The sequence below is a fragment of the Macrobrachium nipponense genome, chromosome 2 (assembly GCF_015104395.2).
Source record: "Macrobrachium nipponense isolate FS-2020 chromosome 2, ASM1510439v2, whole genome shotgun sequence".
Classification (NCBI taxonomy): domain Eukaryota; kingdom Metazoa; phylum Arthropoda; class Malacostraca; order Decapoda; family Palaemonidae; genus Macrobrachium; species Macrobrachium nipponense.
Window position 1 is genome coordinate 90,615,061 of NC_087201.1, and position 21,707 is coordinate 90,636,767.

General features: G+C 45.7%; 1 protein-coding gene across 1 annotated transcript in view; it reads right to left on the reverse strand.

Annotated features, from left to right (window-relative positions):
- LOC135220773 (protein arginine N-methyltransferase 9-like) overlaps positions 1-21,707 on the reverse strand; it is a 140,387-nt gene that overhangs the window by 106,527 nt on the left and 12,153 nt on the right. The gene's annotated exons all lie outside the window — the stretch shown is intronic.

A 21,707-nucleotide genomic window follows, 5' to 3' on the forward strand; every position in this document is an offset into this window, starting at 1 on the left:
GGTGGCATGAGGTGGGCCTAATGTGTAAAGGACCTCAGGTTTGTATAGTTAGTAAATTGTATAGTTAGGAAAAATAAATCTACTTTTAAAAATTGTCATTTGTTCCTACACAATATACAAACCCTTGGTCCTTTACATTAAAAAGACTCACTTACTGCAGGGAGGAATCTGACTGTCTCTTAAACTGACTGGAGTTCAGCATCCCTGGGCTGCTCCTGGTTGAAAGAGAGCAAGGAGGAGTGGCCTACCTCTGACAAATTGATCAGAGTATAAAAACTGCAAGACCAAGAGTCAGACTCTGGACCTTTTCGAATGAGTGAGGAATTGTAACTCATACAAAAAAGGCTGGGAAAAATATTAAGAGTTGGAGGCATTAATGCAAAGGTCTGAGCAGGGTTTGCCTTATTGCCAGTCTCCTTCCTCCCTTTGCTAGAGGAAGGAGTGGGTTTGCTTCTATGATTCAAACAAGGAAAATAGAAAGGAAGTTCAATGTGTAGAATTATGGCATCAGACGCCAGTCCAGCATGTGTACCGTTGATTCCTCAACCTATCACCTGCAGGAAGAGAAGTAGGATGAGGAAGAAGAAAGGCCAGTCACTCTCGAATCCTTCTAACCTCTAGAACCATACCCCATAGGCTAGATGCAACTTTTCCTCTTAAAAGAGCTGGGTAAGAAAACAAAATTTATTGGGCATCCAGCACAGGTTCCTAGGAAAAAACAAAAAGTTTCCAAGGACTTGTGGGCAAATGCCTGAATGAAGAAAGATATAAATGTGGTCCTGATAGGCCACATCTATCTTCCAGTCCAACATATTCTTTGGAATGCAAGGAAAGGACTAAGCCACCGGTGCCATGCGCTCTCATGGAAAGTATATAGGTGACATCAATGCCAGCTGCAGAGAACTTCCTCTCGATCTTGCAAAACTAGGAGAAAGACATGTCCTTAGACACTTTCCCCTTGGCATGTCACTACTGGAGAAAGGTTGTCAACATCCATGTCAAGGATGTTGAGTCTCCCGAAAGTACAGTAATACAGCAATAAGACAAAGTAATGATTGATCTGGATCACCAATTACAAAGTCCAAGGCGCAGGGGATTATGAAGGACTAGAACCTGTTAACAAACGCTGAATGATTCAGAGTTCATTATGACATTCGAGACAAAGTCAAGATATTGATACTTGCCTTTTGAAGGGTGATATTTTAGAAGATCCATGCAAATCGTCCATCCCAGCTCTTCGCCAATATTGGAGAGAGACAAGATGCAATCTTGAAAAACAAAACTCTGTCTGATGATGATTCTCACAAGGGCGTGTGTGCCCTAAACAAGAGTCAAGTGCTGCCTAAAGACCTGAGGTCCCTGTGATGGAAAGACAGAAAGAAGTTTCTCATCAGTAGTTGAATCTCGACTGAAGAGAAACTATACTACTTATGTGAATGGCTAAGGCAAATATGGACCTACGTCTTTCACAATTAAATCAGAGAGGAGTAATTCGCAATTCTGACCAGAGAAAAAGTGCCATTAATGACACCAACCAGCAAAATCGGCTCCAATCCTTGGACTGAATGAGCTGTCCAACTATTTCAGTCGCTGAAGGTTGGTTCATGTAGGAACTCCTCTCTGTTGCTTAAAAAGCAGAGCTGGCAGGTCGGGTGACAGGCAGTCTTCCATCATTTATTTTCGATTCCTGGTGAAAATGTAGAGAGAAGACAAAAATGAAATTTTCATTATTAAAATGAAGTTTTTATTGTATACTTACCGAACAATTATAGAGCCGTGATTTCCACGAGCGGCAGATACTAAAATTCAAATTTAGCGCGTCGGCGTCGCCAACACTGGTGGTGATGACGTCATCTCCTCCACTCGCGGGAGAACCAGGTACAACTGCCCAGGTGAATCCAATTCTTTCTGCCCGCTCCGTCCACCTAAGGGGAGGGAGGAGGGTGGGTATAATCATAATTGTTCGGTAAGTATACAATAAAACTTCATTTTAATAATGAAAATTTCATTTTTATTGTAGTGTCTTATTACCGAACAATTATAGAGCTGATTACACATTTATTGGAAGGTGGATTCATTGGACCACTAGTTTTTTAAATGGTATACATTTTATTGCAATACAGTAAACACTCAAGGTGTCTGTTGTACCTTACCTTGTAAGAGAGCTACAGCAGACTGTTACTGCCTCTGGTCGGTGCTCTTCTTACTATTGTAGAGGAATTGGAATTTGCCCAAAGTTAGCCTCTACAGGAGTGGAATCCTTCCGTAGTTCAAGCGAGTCAAGGCTGACTGACGGAGGATAGTAACAACAAAGATTGCCCTTGCCCTGGGCTAAGACCAGAAATTCAATCATACAAAACATTTGTCACCAACACCAGATTTAAAAACATATATACCCAACCATTGTAAAATCTGACCTAACAGACTGGTGAGTATCCCAGGTACTCAGTACCCCCAGCTTCCCTTGAACTCGACAACCTATTCAAGGTGAAAAGTTAGCATAGAGGTGACGACCCCTGTGCCGTTTCTCCCAACACCATGCCAGAAACCGCCACCGGACCTAACGTTTTACAATTCTCGAAAACCGTTTCTATCTCTTTGAGATAATGACTCGCAAAAAACCGAATTCGATCTCCAGAACGTCCTCTGAAGAATCGAAGCTAAAGATAAATTCTTTCTGAATGCTAAAGAAGTTGCCACTGCTCTAACCTCGTGAGCTTTTAACTCTCAGAACGGAAAAGATTGTCGTTCTCGGACTGGCGAGTGAGCTTCCCTGATAAGCTCTCTAATAAAGAACGATATAGCATTCTTAGAAAGAGGACGAGAGGGATTTTGAACCGAGGTCCAGAGCTTAGAAGATTGTCCTCTGATACCCTTAGTGGCAAACAGATACTGCTTAATAGCCCTGACTGGACATAAGAGCCTTTCTTCCTCCTCATGTCCAACCAAATCAGATAAGTTCCTTACCACAAAACTCCTCGGCCAAGGATTAGAAGGATTCTCATTTTTGGCTAGAAAGGTCAAAGATACCGAAAATACAGCATTGCCTTGAGAGAAACCGACTCTTTTGTCTATAGCGTGCAATTCGCTGACACGCTTAGCAGAAGCTAGTGCAATAAGAAAGAGTGCCTTCTTAGTCAAGTTCCTGAGTGAAGCCGACTTCAAAGGCTCAAACGGTGGCCCCCCATGAGGAACTTAAGCACCACATCTAAGTCCAAGCCCACTGTATCTTGCTTGGGAGCTTAGTGGTTTCGAAAGACCTAATGAGGTCCGACAGATCTGAATTGGAGGAAATATCCAAACCTCGATGTCGAAAAACCGAAGAGAGCATGGCTCTATATCCTCTGATCGTCGAAGGAGCAAGTTTCTTAGAGTTCCTCAAGAAATAGAAGAAAATCTGCTATTTCTGTTAAAAGAGGTCGACAGAAGTAGAGACTTTAGCACTTCTACACCACTCTCTGAAGATTCTCCACTTCCCTTGATAGAGTTTGTTAGAAGACTCTCTCCTACAACGAGCGATAGCTTCTGCAGCTCTTCTTGAAAATCCTTTCGCTCTGACAAGATTCCGGACAGTCTGAACCCTGTCAGAGCTAGAGCGGACAAGTTTTGGTGGAACCTCTTGAAGTGAGGTTGTTTGAGAAGCCACTTCTCTGGAGGAAGAAGTCTGGGGAAGTCTACTAACAACTGGAGAAGGTCCGGGAACCACTCTTTCCTGGGCCAAAAGGGAGCGATTAACGTTAGCGTTACATTGCTGTGCGACATGAACTTGTTCAGCACCTCTCTTATTAGACCGAACGGAGGGAATGCATAAGCTTCCAGACCCGACCAATCCAACAGCATTGCGTCCACCGACCAAGCTAGAGGATCTGGGACTGGAGAACAAAAGAGAGGAAGACCGGTTGTTCCTCGATGTCGCGAACAGGTCTATTGACGGTCGTCCCCAAAGGCGCCAAAGTTTCTGACAAATCTTGTTGTCCAAAGTCCACTCCAGAGGTAACACTTGCTGTTGACGACTTAACTCGTCCGCCAGGACGTTCATCTTTCCCGGAACAAATCTCGGGACTAGCTGAACCTTCGCTTCGTTTGACCACAGGAGGAGATCCTTGGCTACTTCGTACAGAGAGAAAGACTGAGTCCCCCCCTGTTTCCGCACGTACGAGAGAGCCGTGGAGTTGTCGGAATGCACTGCCACTACTCGGCCTTCTACTAAGCTCCGAAACTGTCTGAGCCCTAAGAAAATTGCTAACAGTTCCTTTACATTTATGTGGAACTTCTTCTCCTTCTCCGACCAAGCTCCTGAAGTCCGTTGATTTCCCAGTAGGGCTCCCCAACCTGTGTCCGATGCGTCGGAAAAGAACTGTAGGTTCGGGAGGATGGGTCGTAAATCTAACCCTTCTTCCAACCTTGCTCGAGAGAGCCACCACCTTAGGTCCTCTTTTATTTGATCTGTGACAGGAAAGGTAATCGAGTCTGGTTGTGTCTTCCTGCACCAAGAGGCTCTCAGGAAAAACTGCAGAGGTCTCATGTGCAGTCTTCCCAACGTCACAAATTTCTCCACGACGTCAATTTGCCCAGGAGCCTCATCCACTGATTGCAGAACTTACCTTTTTGTCCAAGAACTCCTGAACTGTCTCCAGACAGCCTTGAACCCTCTTCGGGGACAGAAAAGCCTGAAAAACTTGAGCATTCAGAATCATCCCAAATAAAGGATGCTCTGAGATGGAACCAACTGGGACTTCTGTTTGTTGACCAGAATTCCTAACTTTCTGGCAAGATCCAGAGTTGTTCCAAGGTCCTTCATGCACCGACTCTCTGATTCCGACCGGAGAAGCCAATCGTCCAGATAGAGGGAGATTCTTACTCCTAATATGTGTAGCCAGCTTCTATCGGGGATAGAACCCTGGTGAAAAACTTGAGGAGCGGTCGCTAGTCCGAAGCAAAGCGCCCGAAACTGAAACACCTTGCCTTTCGAACATGAACCTCAGGTACTTCCGAGATTTGCGATGTATCGGAATGTGAAAATAAGCGTCTTGCATGTCCAGAGAGACCATCCAATCCCCCTGTCTGATGGACTCCAGACCGACCGAGTGGTCTCCATATGAAATTTTGTTTTCTGGACATGCAAGTCAGGGCGCTCACATCCAAAAACCGGCCTCCAGCCCCCTGATGACTTGGGAACTACAAAAAGGCGATTGTAAAAGCCTGGAGGAAAATCCCCTTCTATCTGTTCTATCGCTTCTTTGAGAACAAGCGCTTCCACTTCTGCGGCTAGCGCCAGAAATTTGTCTGAGCCCGGAGAGTATGCCTGGAATGGAATTGGCACAGGTGAGAGCGAGGGAGGTGAAACGAGAGGAATACGATAGCCGAACTTGAGTACTTGCACTGACCCAGGCTTCTGCTCCTCTGTTTTCCCATTCCTCCCAAAACAGAGCCAGCCTGGCTCCCACTGGTGCATGAAGAACCGAGCTTTCATTTGGAAGGTTTGTTAACCTGGCCGAGGCCTTAGACTGAGGTCGCAAATTCGATTTCGGCCGAAGAAGCGCTTGGGTTTTCTCCCTCGAAAAGGCGCTTGGGCCAGAGGAGAAACCGAAGGAACAGTCTCCACAGGAGCTTTAGGTCTCTTAAGTAGACTGTGCCAGTAAATCCGAAGTAGATTTCTTATCTAGCGCAGACGAAATTGACAACACTACATCGTCTGGAAAGAGGTTATCTTTCACAAAAGGAGCAAACAAGAGAGCAGACTTCTGTTGGGTACGTAACCCTTTTAGAAGCAAAGGAGCACCAAAGTTGCCTTTTCTTAAGGGTACCAAAGGCGATGAGCGAAGCTAACTCATCACATCCATCCCTAATGGATTTGTCCGCACAGGACAGAACACCAATCCAATCCTCCGCTAACTCCTGGGAAAGAGAAGGACAGTCTTCGATCTTGGCCGCTAAAGCGCCAATAGTCCAATCAAGGAAGCTAAAGACTTCCAAAAGTTTAAATTGATTCTTTACAACGTGGTCCAACTCAGGCGCTGTAAAGAAAACTTTCGCTGCGGCGAAAGCAGATCTTCTAGAGGAGTCGATTAAACTGGAGAAGTCTCCCTGGGAGGAGGCAGAAACTCCCAGAGAAGGAGCTTCCCCAGTTATATAAAACCTATACCTCTTACGAAGCAACTTAGAGGGAGGGTAAGCAAAAAGAGCCTTCCCTAAGTCTCTTTTCATAGACATCCATTTCTCCGTCTCTTTCAACGAATGTCTAACCGCTTTAGATAGAACAAGTTTTGGGAGGAGAGGGTCTGAAGTTTTCCTCCTCATCAAAAAAGTCGAAGTTGGGGAGCGCGGAGCCGCTTTCTCAAAATAATCTGGATAAGATACCAGAAGAAATCTAAGGAGGACGTGAATAACACGAGAGGTGATGTGAATCCTCCTCCTCTACTTCTTCTTCATTCTCCGATACCGCCGAAGAAGTAGACGGAACTACAACCGGATCTGAAGGTTTCGAACCACCCTTGGACTCATTCATCCAGTTGGTTAACATCTCTAACTGCTTGCGCAAAGGCGCCAGAGACGAATCAAAAACAGTTAACGTAGGCTTGGAAGAGCCTAAATGTTCAGCAGGAGGCGGAAAAACTACTTGCGCCTCGCTCGGAGCCGCCGAAATTCGAGGCGAAACAGGCGCATCAGGCGTAACAGACGAAAAAGCGCCTAAAGAAACACCCTTAGAACTGCTAGCTACAGCGCTAAAACCACAATCTCTACTAGTAGATGGAGCCGAAAAAGGCACAGATTGAGGCGACAAACGAGCCGCCATAACGGCCGCGGCGCAACCCTACTCTCAGGCTCCTTATACCGCTTGACTGGAGGAGGCGAAGAATCGGCGCCTGAACGCCTCTTTAAGGGACGCGAAACGGGCGAATCTCGCCAAGAGCGCCGCGCGACCGGAGACGAATCGCTTGAATCATTCGAAAGGCGTCTGACCGCAACACCTTTCCAACGCTTAACCGAGCCCTGTTGAGGCGCAACAGGCTCAACAAGAGAGGCGCCTGTCTGTGGGCAAATCATCGATCGACTCCCTTGGACTTCCGGTATGTCTTCTCCCCGGTGCGGGGGAGCTGGACAGTGACCTTTGTCTAGGAGACGTGTCAGGACAGACAGACGCACCCTCAACTACACTCTTACCTGAGGTCGCTTTCTCCAAAAACGTCTTAACTGAATTACCAAGTTGCAAAACCGTATTCGCTAGTACCGAAAATTTTCTATCTAAACCTCGATTCCAGACTGGCAATGGTGTCGGAAGAAACTACACGGGAAGCCGGAGAAGTGGGATTAGTAGGAGGAATAGGAGGTGTAGTAAGGAGACATAACAATTTGAGGAGAAACAGAAGGAACAGATGCATCGCAAGACGAAGCAGAGCTAAGTCTACTTTCCCTAAGCGCTGCTTTTCTAATTCTGTCTTTAGCTAATTTCTCCGAGTATGAACTAAAAAACTTCCATTGAGAATCAGTCCAATCACTACACTCGTTACATGTTCGATCTGCTGAACAAACCTAAACCTGTCCCCTACACTTAACACATTTAGTGTGAGAATCATATTCTAACTTGGATAATCTAGTTTTACATCCTGAGATGCAAAACCTAACTCCCGACGGACTAGAATCCGACATGGCAACGCCTAAATAAAAAGCAAAAATAACAACAACGCCAAAAAAGAGTACTTCACCAATTCCGAAGATCAATTCACCAGAAAAAAAAGCGAAGAAACAAAAGTCATCCACCGCACCGACCACCGATGTTCACCGGACGCCGGCAGGAAAAGAATTGGATTCACCTGGGCAGTTGTACCTGGTTCTCCCGCGAGTGGAGGGAGATGACGTCATCACCACCAGTGTTGGCGACGCCGACGCGCTAAATTTGAATTAGTATCCTGCCGCTCGTGGAAATCAAGGCTCTATAATTGTTCGGTAAGACACTACAATAAAACTGTCGAGTTTGACTGATAAAGTCATTGAGTCACGCAGTGGCTCATGGGTCAGGAGCAATGGATCAGAAAACCTGCAGACTTCTGTTGTACTGAGGTAAACAAGAGAGATGATAATGAGACATATGTATGTTCCACCTCTCCTGAAGGATACTTTTAAAAGATGTATCCCTCAGGAGGATAGGAACATACATCCCGCCTATGTGGACTCGAGAGAGACAGAGTTTCCAGCCCTGTGATTTGCTAATCAACAGCCAATCAGAAGCGTCGTAAGGGACTGGCCTAGACATCAGATGCCTGGTTGATGTGAATCTACTATAGTACATTTCAACATGAAATGTGTCTGGCTGATAGTTATTGAGTGCACAACAGTTACCCTTGAGCACCTGCATGTCAACCGCAACAGGAGGAAAATGAAGTCCTCTTTCTTAGTGATAATTCCAGTAACATGGTGTCGTTGCTTAACAACTTAACAACACCACCAGATGCTTCAAAACCAAATCCCGCAACTCTCAGGAGGCCCGAAAGGCTGCCTGAGTTTCAGGATATTGATGAGGTACTTATCATCTCAGTCACACAAGTGACGACAACGGTCCTACAGGTATGGGGCTATTACTTGGTCGGTGCATCAGATAACAGAGACGTCGTGAGAATATATATACAAGTATATTCAAAGGCTTCTCTTGATTGAGCATCAGCCTAATTCTTTCCTCATCATTTCAGAGAGAATAAGAAAAAAGGACTGGAAGCAGACCTTCTTCATTCTCTAATGAAGGACAATGAAGATGACTAGCTCTTGGCCAAATTGGCTGTTCCCATAATGAGAACACAGGAGAGGGGGAAGTTCTATGAAGACAGCAAAGACCCAAAAGAAAGCAGGTACTTCTTTTGAAGGATAGCTATAGTACTACCAGGTCTTGGCTGTTGTATCAAGTCCAGAGACTCGACAGACAATTCTTCTTTCAAGTACCAGCAGTGGGAGAACGCCTGTACGAGCATTCTATGTTCTTCCTTCTTCCTAATTAGAAATTAGGTTGAAAGAGAAACACAAACATGCAATTTCTCAGAAGAGAAAGAGGGCTGCTATTCCATGATCGTACTTTGCATCCTAAGACTTAGGCCTTGCCCGGACAAAGCAGACATCTTGGCACGTTCCTTGACTGCAATGGTATCCATCAGAAGAGAGAGAGAGAGAGAGAGAGAGAGAGAGAGAGAGAGAGGAGAGAGGAGAAGAGAGAGAGAGAGAGAGAGAGCCTCAGGACTTACAAACTGGCAATCTGAATTAGGACAATGTTCCTTTCTTAGCAGTAGGATTGCCCACAGATTGCTGACTGGTGCAGGGTAGGGATGAAATCTCCTAAGGGACTGCCTAGAGGGAAGCCATAGCAGTGTCCTCCAGGCTTCTTGCCTCTTGTTGCAAGAGGGAATACCCTTTGTGGCAATGAGAAACACCATGAGACTACAGACTGGTAAAGAACTGCTCCAGGAGGCACAGCAGGAGCAGGTAGACTAGACACAACAGGCAGTGCCACAGCATAGAGGGCTGCCAAAGCTGAACCAGCAAAGACAATTCAGTGATCTACTGCTGCACCTATGTTGCTCACTGTCAACCTGAAGAAAAAAGCAAAATCCATTAATAGAAAAGGACTCCTCTCACTCCTAGGGTAATTCCCCTATGCAGCAGGAGGAGGCCCTTATGAAGAGGTCGCCCAACCGTCAACGGCTCCCACTTCTCCTCACCCGACAAGCAAGCAAAGAGGACAAAGGAGAGAACCCTAATGAAGGCGGGAACGCTAAGGAACGATCACCAGGAGAGAGAAACAAGAACAAAGAAGTTGCTACCGAGGGCGCCATCGGAAGCAAAACACCTCCAATGATGCTCAGCAAACCCCCCTCTGATGTGGCGAGAGCAACATTCAAATATAATCATAAAAGATATACTAATGTCACGCCCTTACATGCAGAGGGCATGAGGAAGTGATAGGGGGTGAATATTACGGCCTTGGCCACTGGCCCTGAGACACACATTGGGGGAAGGCAGCCTGCAAGGCTATCAGAAATCGTGGGTTTGCATATTAATAAATAACAAACACAGTACAGTATATTCAATATATAAAAAGGTAATAAAAGAAAACATCCTACCAGGAAAACTGAGTTTAATGACAGTCTGGCAAGAGCTCATGAAAACATGTTTGCATCGCATGACGGCCAAAAGCAAAGCGGAATGTTTACATCTGGGCAGGTGGGTCTTCCCACCTACCAGACAGTACTTAATGCCTAACCACCTTGTTCAAGAGTTTTAACGGTCGTGTCCCAGCTTTGCTGTAAGCAATTCCAAATGTAAAGGACCAAGGGTTTGTATATTGTGTAGGAACAATTACAATTTCTATGGTTCTTCCATGTGATGGGTAAAGGCAATTAATTTTTCTCTCTCAGTTGATAGTTTGCATGGGGGTTCTAGCGGACTTTTTTGACACATCACCAAAATTGTTGACAAGCGGTCATATAAACATCTGGGAATCAGTAACTTTTGCATCACAAACCTTAAGCATTAAATGTTAAAAGGTACACATCCACCAGTTTTTATCTTGAAAACTTTTCCATACAAAAGCGAGAGGATTTTGGGATTACAGTACTGATAAAAAAGCAGACATGCAACTGTTGCGGGATTTCTTGATTTGTGACCTAAATTTTTCCGTGCTCTCTGATAACTGACTGTACTGACTACAATTATATTCATAATTAAGTTGCATCTTAGTTGCTCTCATTCTTCTAAAAGCTAAGCAAAATTCTTGCTTCCATATGGGTCTGGTTTGCATACAAATATGTATTCCAGCCAGTCTTGAAACTGATGCATGAGCATCATATGGTACAGGAATAACCCTGCTAGAAACACTCCTTTCATACCCTTCATGAATGAGACGATACAGTGTTGGAATAGTAAATACAAGTCAGCAGTTCAAAGGCCCTAAAGAGGTGGCCTGTCTTATCACTTTTAGATACAAAGGTCAATATTAGTACAAAGTGATAACTGCTTTGTGTACTCACTCCTCAATATCTAAACACAACACATTAACCTAGTCTACCAAAATTTCATCAAAGGCTATCAACAGAACTTAGGGGGGGGGAGACAGTTCGTTACTGCACTTTGGTTGAAAACCTGGCTTACACAACTTCTTTGTGAACTGTAAACTTTACATCTATGGTTGTTTAATAAAAATTAGATATATTCTTGAAGAGTTCAAATGTAGAAAAACAGGCATAGGTTCTGCAGGCAAAAACAAACCTAACCTTTCCTAGAAACATGGGTATAGATTTGGCAGACAAAAACAAACCTAACATTTCCTAGAAACAGAAGGTATAGGTTCTGCAGACAAAAACAAATCTAACCTTTCCTAGAAACACGGGCATAGATTCTGCGGACAAAAACAAACCTAACCTTGGTAATTCTACAGAATAGTTCCGCACGGACTGCAAGGAACGTAACCACAGATACGACATCCACTAAGGATTGGGGCGTCCAATGTATTTCACCGTGTTTAGTACTGGCCCCTGGGGGTTAATTACAGTCGTCCGAATAAATATTAATTAAAATTCTTGTTCAGGAGGTAAAACTGCATAGAAAACAAGCAATTGCCATAGTCTAGGCCGCCACGGAATAGTACTGTAGACCTACCCTACCCTTTCCTAGAAACTCAGCATAGGTTCTGCAGACAAAAACAAACCTACCCTTTCCTAGAAACACGGGCATAGGTTCTGCAGACAAAAATCAAAATTTGAAGTAAAATGACATTGTTGTGATACAATAAAGTTTCATACATACTTACCTGGCAGATATATACATAGCTATAGACTCCGTCGTTCCCGACAGAATTTCAAATTTCGCGGCACTCGCTACAGGTAGGTCAGGTGATCTACCGCCCTGCTCTGGGTGGCAGGACTAGGAAACTATTCCCGTTTTCTAATCAGATTCTCTCTTCCACCTGTCTCCTGCGAGGCTGGGTGGGTCTTCAATTGTATATATCTGCCAGGTAAGTATGTATGAAACTTTATTGTATCATAACAATGTCATTTTCATACATTCAACTTACCTGTCAGATATATACATAGCTGATTGACACCCTTTGGTGGAGGGCAAGAGACAGCTAACTAACTGACTAGACAGGTAAACAACATATGTTGTAGGTATAAATAAACCTTAGTTCCTACCTTCTTAGATGGAAGACTTCGTGGCTACTGCCCAGGAGTCTGCTTCATCTCAAGAGCCTTAGCGAGATAGTGATCTGTGGCCAAGAGTTCTTGTGGATCTGTCGATGGGGTCTCTTCCACTTACTCGACAGAACCTAACTGGCGTTTGTCAATGGGAGACATCCGCTTATATGACAACACGCATTTATTTAAGGAGCACACAACCAATCCCGATCACCCGATCCTAACCCGTGTTAGTTCTAAGATTGCCTAGAGTTATCCCCAAACTCTTAGCAAACACCACAACTCGAAACTCATACATACAAAAAATAACAAATTTTTTGTACCCCTCTAATAGTCAGATGTCACTCGATTTTCAAATGAAGCGAAGTGAAGGCCGCTTGTGCGACAACTGACACTCCCATACACGAAAACACGAGAAACACATCCGACAAGAGGGTTACGTACACAATTTAAGGATTGGTGCTTTCTCCTTTACCCAGAACCGTCTGTGCTGACACAAACGGACCTAAAGAAAAAACATTTATCTACGTAACTCGCACGTCTTTTAATAATGGGATGCAAAACACAGAGTTGCATCTCCAATAAGTTGCGTCCAAAATGTTCTTTTGAGTGACATATTTCTTGGAACGCCACAGAAGTTGCGATTGCCCTAACTTCGTGGGCTCTCACTCTTAAAAGATTAAGAGAATCATCTGGACAATTCTTATGAGCTTCTGTGATAACACTTCTAACAAAGAACGCTAAGGCGTTCTTGGACATTGCTCTCTTGGGGTCTTTCACTGAGCACCAAAGACCTTTTTGCGAACCCCAACTGCTTCTTCCTGTCCAGGTAAAATTTTAGAGTCTAACTGGGCAAAGGGATCTTTCTGCCTCTCTTGCCCACCAAACTAGAAAGTCCTTTCACTTCGAACTCTGTGCCAGGGATTCGAAGGGTTTTCATTTTTGGCAAGAAAAAGGGACTGAAATGAACAGATTGCAGAGTCTCCTTTGAAGCCAACTCTTGATTCAAGGGCGTGCAACTCACTGACTCTTTTTGCCCGTTGCAAGAGGACATCAGAAACAAACAAACCCTTCCTAGTGATGTTACGAAACGAAGCAGTGTGAAGTGGTTCGAATTCCTCTGATGACAGAATTTAAGAACCACATCTAAGTTCCAGCTTGGAACCTTAGGTTCAAGTAATTTTGATGTTTCGAAGGAACGAATGAGGTCGTGCAAATCCTTATCATTCGTTAGATCTAATCCCCTGTTTCTAAAGACTGCTGAAAGCATACTCCTGTACCCCTTAATAGTCGGTACCGAGAGATGCGACTTTTGTCTAAGACAGAAGGAAATCTGCAATTTCGGTCACAGAGGTACTGAAGAGGACAGCTTCTTCGACCTACACCAGTTTCTGAAAACTTCCCATTTCGATTGGTACACTCGCCTAGTAGATGATCTGCGGGCTCTAGCAATTGCGTTTGCTGCCTGGCGAGAAAACCCTCTCGCTCTGACAAGTCTTTCGATAGTCGAAAGGCAGTCAGAGCAAGAGCGGGTAGATTTTGATGGTACCTCTCGAAGTGGGGTTGTTTGAGCAGATCTATTCTGTTTGGAAGAGATCTGGGGAAGTCCACCGTCCATTCCATCACCTCTGTGAACCAAATTTGAGCTGGCCAATACGGAGCAATCAGAGTCATCTTGGTTCCTCGGATGCCACGAATTTTCTGACTACTTCCCCCAGTATCTTGAACGGGGGAAAAGCGTAAACGTCTATCCCTGACCAGTCCAGGAGAAAGGCGTCTGTTGCATAACGCCCGGGGATCTTCCACCAGGGCACAAAATGTTTCTATCCTCTTGGAGAGGAATGCGAAAAGATCTATTTGAGGCTTCCCCCAAAGGAGCCAAAGGCTCTGAGACAGACTTCTGAGTGGAGTGTCCATTCTGTGGGAAGGACCTGGAAACCTCCTGCTCAATCTTGATCCAGCTCTCGAACCATTCCTTCCCTCCCCATTGGACAAAGAAACCTTGTTAGAAGAAGAATTACCTTCCTTTGGTTTGGCCCAAATCAGTAGATCTCTTGCCAGCTCGTACAGAGCAAAAGAGTGCGTTCCCTCCTTGTTTCTTGACATAAGCCAGAGCTGTCGTATTGTCTGAATTTATCTGTACGACTTTGCCTCTGACTATGTGTTCGAAGCTCTTTAGCGCCAGGTGATTGCTAAGAGCTCCTTGCAATTTATGTGCCATGACACCTGTTCTGCCGACCAGGTGCCTGACACTTCTTTGGATCCCAATGTTGCCCCCCAGCCCGACTCCGAGGCGTCTGAAAACAATGTCAGGCTTGGGTTCGTACTTGCAGGGACACTCCTTTGTTTTCCTTTAATGGAATCAACCACCACTTCAAATGATGTTTTATTTCTTCCGAGATTGGAAACGTGTCCGAGAGCTGACCTGTCTTCCAACTCCAACTTCTTCTTAGGAAGAACTGAAGCGGTCGAAGATGTAATCTTCCTAGGAGAAAGAACTGTTCGAGCGAGGAAAGGGTTTCCCAGAAGGCTCAGCATTCCCTCGCTGAAGTGCGCTCTTTCCCTAGAAAGTTCGATACTGTGGCACAGCCTTTCTTTATTCTCTTCTTGAGATGGAAAAACTCGAAAACCCCGAGAATCCATCTGAATCCCCAGATAAACCACGTTCTGGCTGGGGATCATCTGAGACTTCTCGAGGTTCACGATCAATCCCAATGATTTTGTCAATTCCAGTTGTTGACAGGTCCTCCAAACACTGCTTTTGCGACCTGGCTCTGATGAGCCAGTCGTCCAGGTACAGGGAGACGTTTATCCCTTTCAAATGTAAGTGTCTTGCTACATTTTTCATCACGTCGTGTGAAGACTTGAGGAGCCGTGGACAGGCCGAAACACAGGGCCCTGAACTGATAGATTCTTCTTTCGAACATAAATCGAAGGTACTTCCTCGACGAATGGTGGATCGGGATGTGGAAGTATGCGTCCTGAAGGTCTAGGGACGCCATCCAATCCCCTTGCCGCAGTGCTGCAAGGACTGAAGCAGACGTTCCATGCTGAACTTCTGTTGTTCGACGAATTTGTTCAGTCGCACTACGTCCAGTACCGGTCTCCATCCCCCCGAGGCTTTTGCTACAAGAAACAAGCGATTGTAAAACCCCGGGGAGTTGCAATCCAGCACTAGCTCTATTGCTCTTTTGTCCCACATCTGTTCCACCATCTGACGAAGAGTATCCATCAGAACAGGGTCCCTGTATCTGCGGACAATTCCCTCGGTGATGTTGTCAAGGGAGGAATGTCCTTGAATGGGATGCGACACCCCTTCTTGATAATCGACATCGTCCAAGGATTCGCTCCTATGTCTTCCCAGGCTTTCGCAAAAGAATGTAACCTGGCTCCTACGGGTGTCTGGAGGACAGAATTCTCACTTCCCTTTCTTAAAGGGACGGAAGGAAGACCTGCCCCTCTTTTCGGTTGACTTCCTTCTGGCGATCGATCTAGTTGGAAGACCTCCTCGAAAGGGCTGCTGCTGAGCTGGGCGAGCCACTTCTTTTCCTCACTAGCCACAGGCCTATTCTTCCTTGAGGATTGTCTAAGAGATCCTGGGTGGCCTTTTCAGTCAGAGCAATGCGCGATATCCTTCACCAACTGCGAGGGAAAAAGGTGTTCAGAGAGAGGCGCAAACAATAAGGCGGCTCTCTGCAAGAAGGAGAGACGGCCTTCGTGAGGAAAGCACTGTGAACCGCCCTCTTCTTTAAAACTCCTGCACCAAAGAGGGAGCATACCTCAGCCGATCCATCCTGCACAGCCTTATCAATGCAGGCGAGGATGCAATTTAGGGTTTCTGGGTCGAGTTGTTCCTTTTCCTGAGATTTCTTGGCCAGAACCCCAAGGGACCAATCTAAGAAGTTAAAAACTTCTAAAGTGTGAAAAAGTCCCTTGAGGAGGTGGTCCGTTTCCGAAAGCCCCCATGTTACCTTCGCTGCATTCAAGGCGTGCCTTCTCGACGAATCCACCAAACTCGAGAATCTGATTCAGCTGAAACGGACAGAGACAATCCCATATTCTCTCCCGTTTCGTACCAAATGCCTCTCTCCCCTGTAAGTTTAGCGGGAGGCATACAAAAGACCGTCCTTCCTAACTCCTTCTTCTTCTTGAACCAGGAGTCAAGAGATTGTAGAGCCCTCCTCATAGATATAGCAGGCTTCATTTTAAGGAAAGAGGAAGACTTGTGTGTTTTCGTGCTCGAAAACTGAGAGCGTGGAGAAGGGGGAGCAGCTGGCGTCAAAGAGTCTCCATATTCCTCCAATAGAAGGGACGAAAGAACTTTATAATTAGAAGATCCTTCCTTCATTTCATCCTCCGAGGCATCTTCTGGGTTTGATAGGCTCGGAAGGAGAAGGCTCCCTTCTTTCTTCTGACTCTTCTCTTACTCTCTTACGAGTGTCAGGCTCTTCATACGAGGAATGCGCCTGGTGTACAGCAGGAGTATCTCGCCTGGGAGGAGTAACGTGTTTGGAATACTCCTGGCGCTTGGCAGGCGCAGAGCGCCTCGAATACTCCTGGCTTCTAGTAGGCGCATTTTGTTCAGAATACTCCTGGCGCGTGGTAGGAGTATTAAGTTCAGAATACTCTGGCGCCTGGGAGGAGTATAAGCTTCGGAATACTCCGGCGCCTGGGAGGATATAAAGTTCGGAATACTCCTGGCGCCTGGGAGGAGTATAAGTCCAGAGACCTGGCGCCTGGGAGGAGTATAAGCTTCGAATACTCCTGGCGCCTGGGAGGCGGATATCAGTTCAGAATACTCCTTGGCGCCAATGGAGGGAGAATCTAGCCCAAGAATACGACTCCTGGCGCACCTGGTAGGAGCACGTCGTTCCAAATACTCCTGATCCTTAGAATGCGTCTGATGTTTAGTAGGAGTATTGATTCCGGTAGGCGCTTTCCGTCTCACAAGCGCTCTACTCCTAACAGGATCTTCCTCTTCAGCTAACTCTTGGCGCTTGATTGAAGATCTTGAATGTTGTACTGGCTCGTTGCGCCTACTCGGAGCCTGGATTCTGGTTGGCGCAACTACTCTTGACAGGAGTAACTTCCTTTCTTACTTCTCTCCTGTCTAACGCATTGCTCCCCCCAGAGATGGCCGCTTGTGCGACAACTCCCCTGAAGGGTGCGTCGCGCCCGACAGGAGATCGGTATTTAGATCTTTTAATAGGAAGCCTATCATCCTTCTTACGAGTAGGCTCCTTATAAAGAGTTCCTAACTAACGAGGCTAATTGTTCTTGCATATTCATCAATATTCTCCTGGTTTGAGGAGTCTTTCGAACCAGGAGAGGGAGATCTGGAAGGCGCTCCAGGATCCCTTCCAGACCCAGAGTCTGAATGTATTCTCGCCTTCTTAATTACCGAAGGCGCTCCTTCTTCAGAGAAGCGTTCGGGACTCGAATTGAGTTCATGCTCTCTTCATACTCCTCTTCAGCGGACGGGAAAGTTTCGACTCCTTCCATCCTCTTCTCGGAGAGGCGAACTAGACGAAGAAAAGCACTCTCGAAGGACGCTTTTCCTATAGCGGTCCTTGGCATTATTTGATATGCTCGATTCTGCCGAAGGGATGCCTGATCGTTGGGATTCTCCACAACCCCCGTACGGCTTTCGACATTCCTTCCTCCTCCGGCCAGGGAGCTTGGAAGAGGTCTAGGCCTGGGAGCGTCGCAGAGACGACCAGACGCCCCCTCCACTACACTGGGGACACTAATATCACTAGCGAAACCACATTCACTTTCCTTACCTTCCAATGCTGCGACCTTTTCCTGCATTTTCTGAAGGGAAGCTCTAAGTTCTGCTATTTCCGAAGCAGAACTAGAGGGATTAGCAATTTGTGAACGGGCTGAAACAGAATCATGGGGCATGATTATCAGAGGAAGAAGCTACAGAACTAGATAGTAAATCAAGAGAAGCAGACATTCTGCGGGTTTTATAAGCCGCCTTCCTCTCTCTATCTTTCTCCTAACTTCTTCAAGTGAAGAAGTTAGATTCTTCCACTCTTGTTGCACTCAATTTCTCACACTCGTCACACGTATTCTCAATCGAGCATTCAGCCATTCTACACCCACTACAAGTAGTGTGAGGATCTACCGAAGCTTTCGGAATCCTCACCTTACAGCCCTCATTCACACACACTCTGAAACTAACACTAGAGTCAGACATATTCACGAATTCCAAAAACCAAGTCCAAAAAAACAGTCCACGATAGCGAATGCCAAACAACGATCCAAGTACGTCACCAAATATCAGCGAGAGATGATCAAAAGTTTTGCGAAAAACGAATTCTAGTCAGGAGGAAGTAACAACAATGTTGATACCGCCGGCGACAGAGAGAATCTGATTAGAAAACGGGAATAGTTCCTAGTCCTGCCACCCAGAGCAGGGCGGTAGATCACCTGACCTACCTGTAGCGAGTGCCGCGAAATTTGAAATTCTGTCGGGAACGACGGAGTCTATAGCTATGTATATATCTGACAGGTAAGTTGAATGTATGAAATTGTATTTTTCCCTACTATACAAACCTGAGGTCCTTTACATATGGAATATACTTACAGCGGCAGCTGGACCGGTTGTAAGCTTTCGAACAAGGTAGTTCGGTAGTAACTGCTTGTCCGATGGTCGGGAGTCCCACCCGACTGGAGGTAAACATATTGCTTTGCTTTAGGCCCAGGAACAGAGTGAGGGGTGGCATGAGGTGGGACCATGTGTAAAGGACCTCAGGTTTGTATAGTTAGGAAAAATGATATATGTTATGTTACAATAAAGTTTCATACATACTTACCTGGGCAGATATATACATAGCTAAGACTCCGTCGTCCCCGACAGAAATTCAAAATTTCGCGCCACTCGCTACAGGTAGGTCAGGTGATCTACCGGCCTGCCCTGGGTGGCAGGACTAGGAACCATCCCCGTTTTCTATCATATTTTCTCTCTTCCACCTGTCTCCTGCGGGGAGGCTGGGTGGGCCTTTAATTGTATATATCTGCCAGGTAAGTATGTATGAAACTTATTGTAACATAACATATCATTTTCATACAATCAACTTACCTGTCAGATATATACATAGCTGATTGGCACCCTTCGGTGGAGGGTAAGAGACAGCTTCTATATGGAATAGACAGGTAAACAACATATGTTGTAGGTATAAATAAAACCTTGGTTCCTACCTGATAGGTGGTAGACTTCGTGTGTTTGCCCAGTAGTCTGCATCACCTCAAGAAACTTTAGCGAGATATATGATCTATGGCCAAGAGTTCGTTGTGGGTCTGCCGATGGGGTCTTATCCGCTTACTCGGCAGAGCCTAAAAGGACTTTGTCAATGGGTGCTGATCCACTTATATGACAATACACCTTATGAAGGAGCACACAACCAATCCCGACACCTGATCCTAACCATATGTTAGAACTAAGGATTGTTACGAGTTATCCCCGAACTCGTCACAACAACCGTAACTCAAAACCACTACGCACACATACATAATTTTCCAAAAAAAATTATACTCAACTAATTGGATATGACAAGAATTCTCTTACTGAACAACATAGACGGCCGCCCGTGCGAGCCAAGTCCTCCATTGTTCGAAGAGACTCTCGACCATATCCAAAAAGAAGAACAGTATATACATTTTAAGGATTGGTGTCGGCTCCCGTACCCAGAAATCGTATCCGCCGATACGAAAGGACCTAGAGAAAAACACTTCTCATATGTCGCACGCCACGTCTTTCAAGTAATCAGATGCACAAATACTTGAGTTGCATCTCCAAAATGTCGTATCTTATTGATTGTTTTTTTTAAGCGACATATTCTTATGAAACGAGAGAGACGTCGCTATAGCTCTCACTTCATGAGCTCTTACTCTCAACAGTTGTAACTGTTCGTCAGGACAGGCCTTATGAGCGTCTGTAATGACGTTTCTAACAAAGAATGCCAGCGCATTCTTGGACATCAGTCTGTGGGGTCTTTTACCGCGCACCAAAGACCTTGTCTAGAACCTCCCATCTGATGCTTTCTCTGAAGGTAGAACTTCAGAGCTCTAACAGGGCATAGAGACCTCTCTGCTTCTCTGCCTACGAGACTCGACAGTCCTTTGACTTCGAAAGACTTAGGCCAGGGATTCGTGGGATTCTCGTTTTTCGCTAAAAACAGGGTCTTAAACGAGCAAATAGCCGAGTCTCCCTTGAATCCTACTTTATCCTGCAGAGCATGCAATTCACTAATTCTCTTTGCCGTAGCTAAAGATAACAGGAATAGGCAGTTTTCTGGTCATGTCCCTAAACGATGCCAGATGAGGAGGTTCGAATCTTTCCGATGACAGATACTTGAGGACTACGTCTAGGTTCCAGTTCGGAGGTACTGGTTCCTTAGACTTTGAAGTCTCAAAAGACCTTATGAGATCGTGGAGATCTTTATTATTTGCCAGATCTAATCCTCTGTTCCTGAATACAGCCGAGAGCATACTTCTGTATCCCTTTATTGTGGATACGGCTAGATGAGATTTTTTTCTCTTAGGAATAGCAGGAAATCAGCAATTTCCGCTATAGAGGTAGTGGAGGAGGACAACTTCTTGGATCTACACCACCTTCTAAATACCTCCCACTTCGATTGGTATACTTTCGTAGTGGAGGTTCTGCGTGCTCTCGCGATCGCGCTTGCCACTTCGCGAGAAAAGCCTCTCGCTCTGACAAGTCTTTCGATAGTCGAAAGGCAGTCAGAGCGAGAGCGGGGAGGTTTTGATGGTACCTCTTGAAGTGTGGTTGTCTGAGAAGATCCGTCCTTCCTGGTAGGGATCTTGGAAAGTCTACGATCCACTCTACACCTCCGTGAACCATTCCGGTGGGCCGGCCAAAAGGGGGCTATTAAACGTCATCCTCGTCTCCTTTGACGCCACATAAACTTTTTTCATTACTGAAGCCCCAGGATTTTTGAATGGGGGAAAAGCATAAACGTCTACTCGAGACCAGTTTAGCAGGAAGGCGTTCTACCATAATTGCTCTTGGATCTTCCACGACCGGAGCAAAACACTGGGAGCCTTTTTTGAAATGAATGTTGCGAAGAGATCCACATGAGGGAGTTCCCCACAGAGACCAGAGATCGAGACACACTTCCTCGTGTAGAGTCCATTCTGTATGAAGGACCTGGTTCCTCCTGCTGAGCCTGTCCGCCCTCACATTCCTTACTCCCTGTACGAACCTTGTCAGCAGGGAGATGTTCCTGTGAGACGTCCAAAGTAATAGGTCTCTCGTGAGCTCGTAAAGGAACGAGGAGTGCGTCCCTCCCTGTTTCCGAATGTAGGCAAGTGCGGTGGTGTTGTCCACGTTTACTTGCACTACCTTGTTTGACACCAGAGTTCTAGGCTCTTCAAGGCCAGATGTACGGCGAAGAGCTCTTTGCAGTTTGTTTATGTGCCAAGACAACCTGTGCTGGTTCCAGGTGCCTGACATTCCTCTGAGCCTAATGTCGCTCCCCAACCTGTCTCCGACGCGTCGGAGAA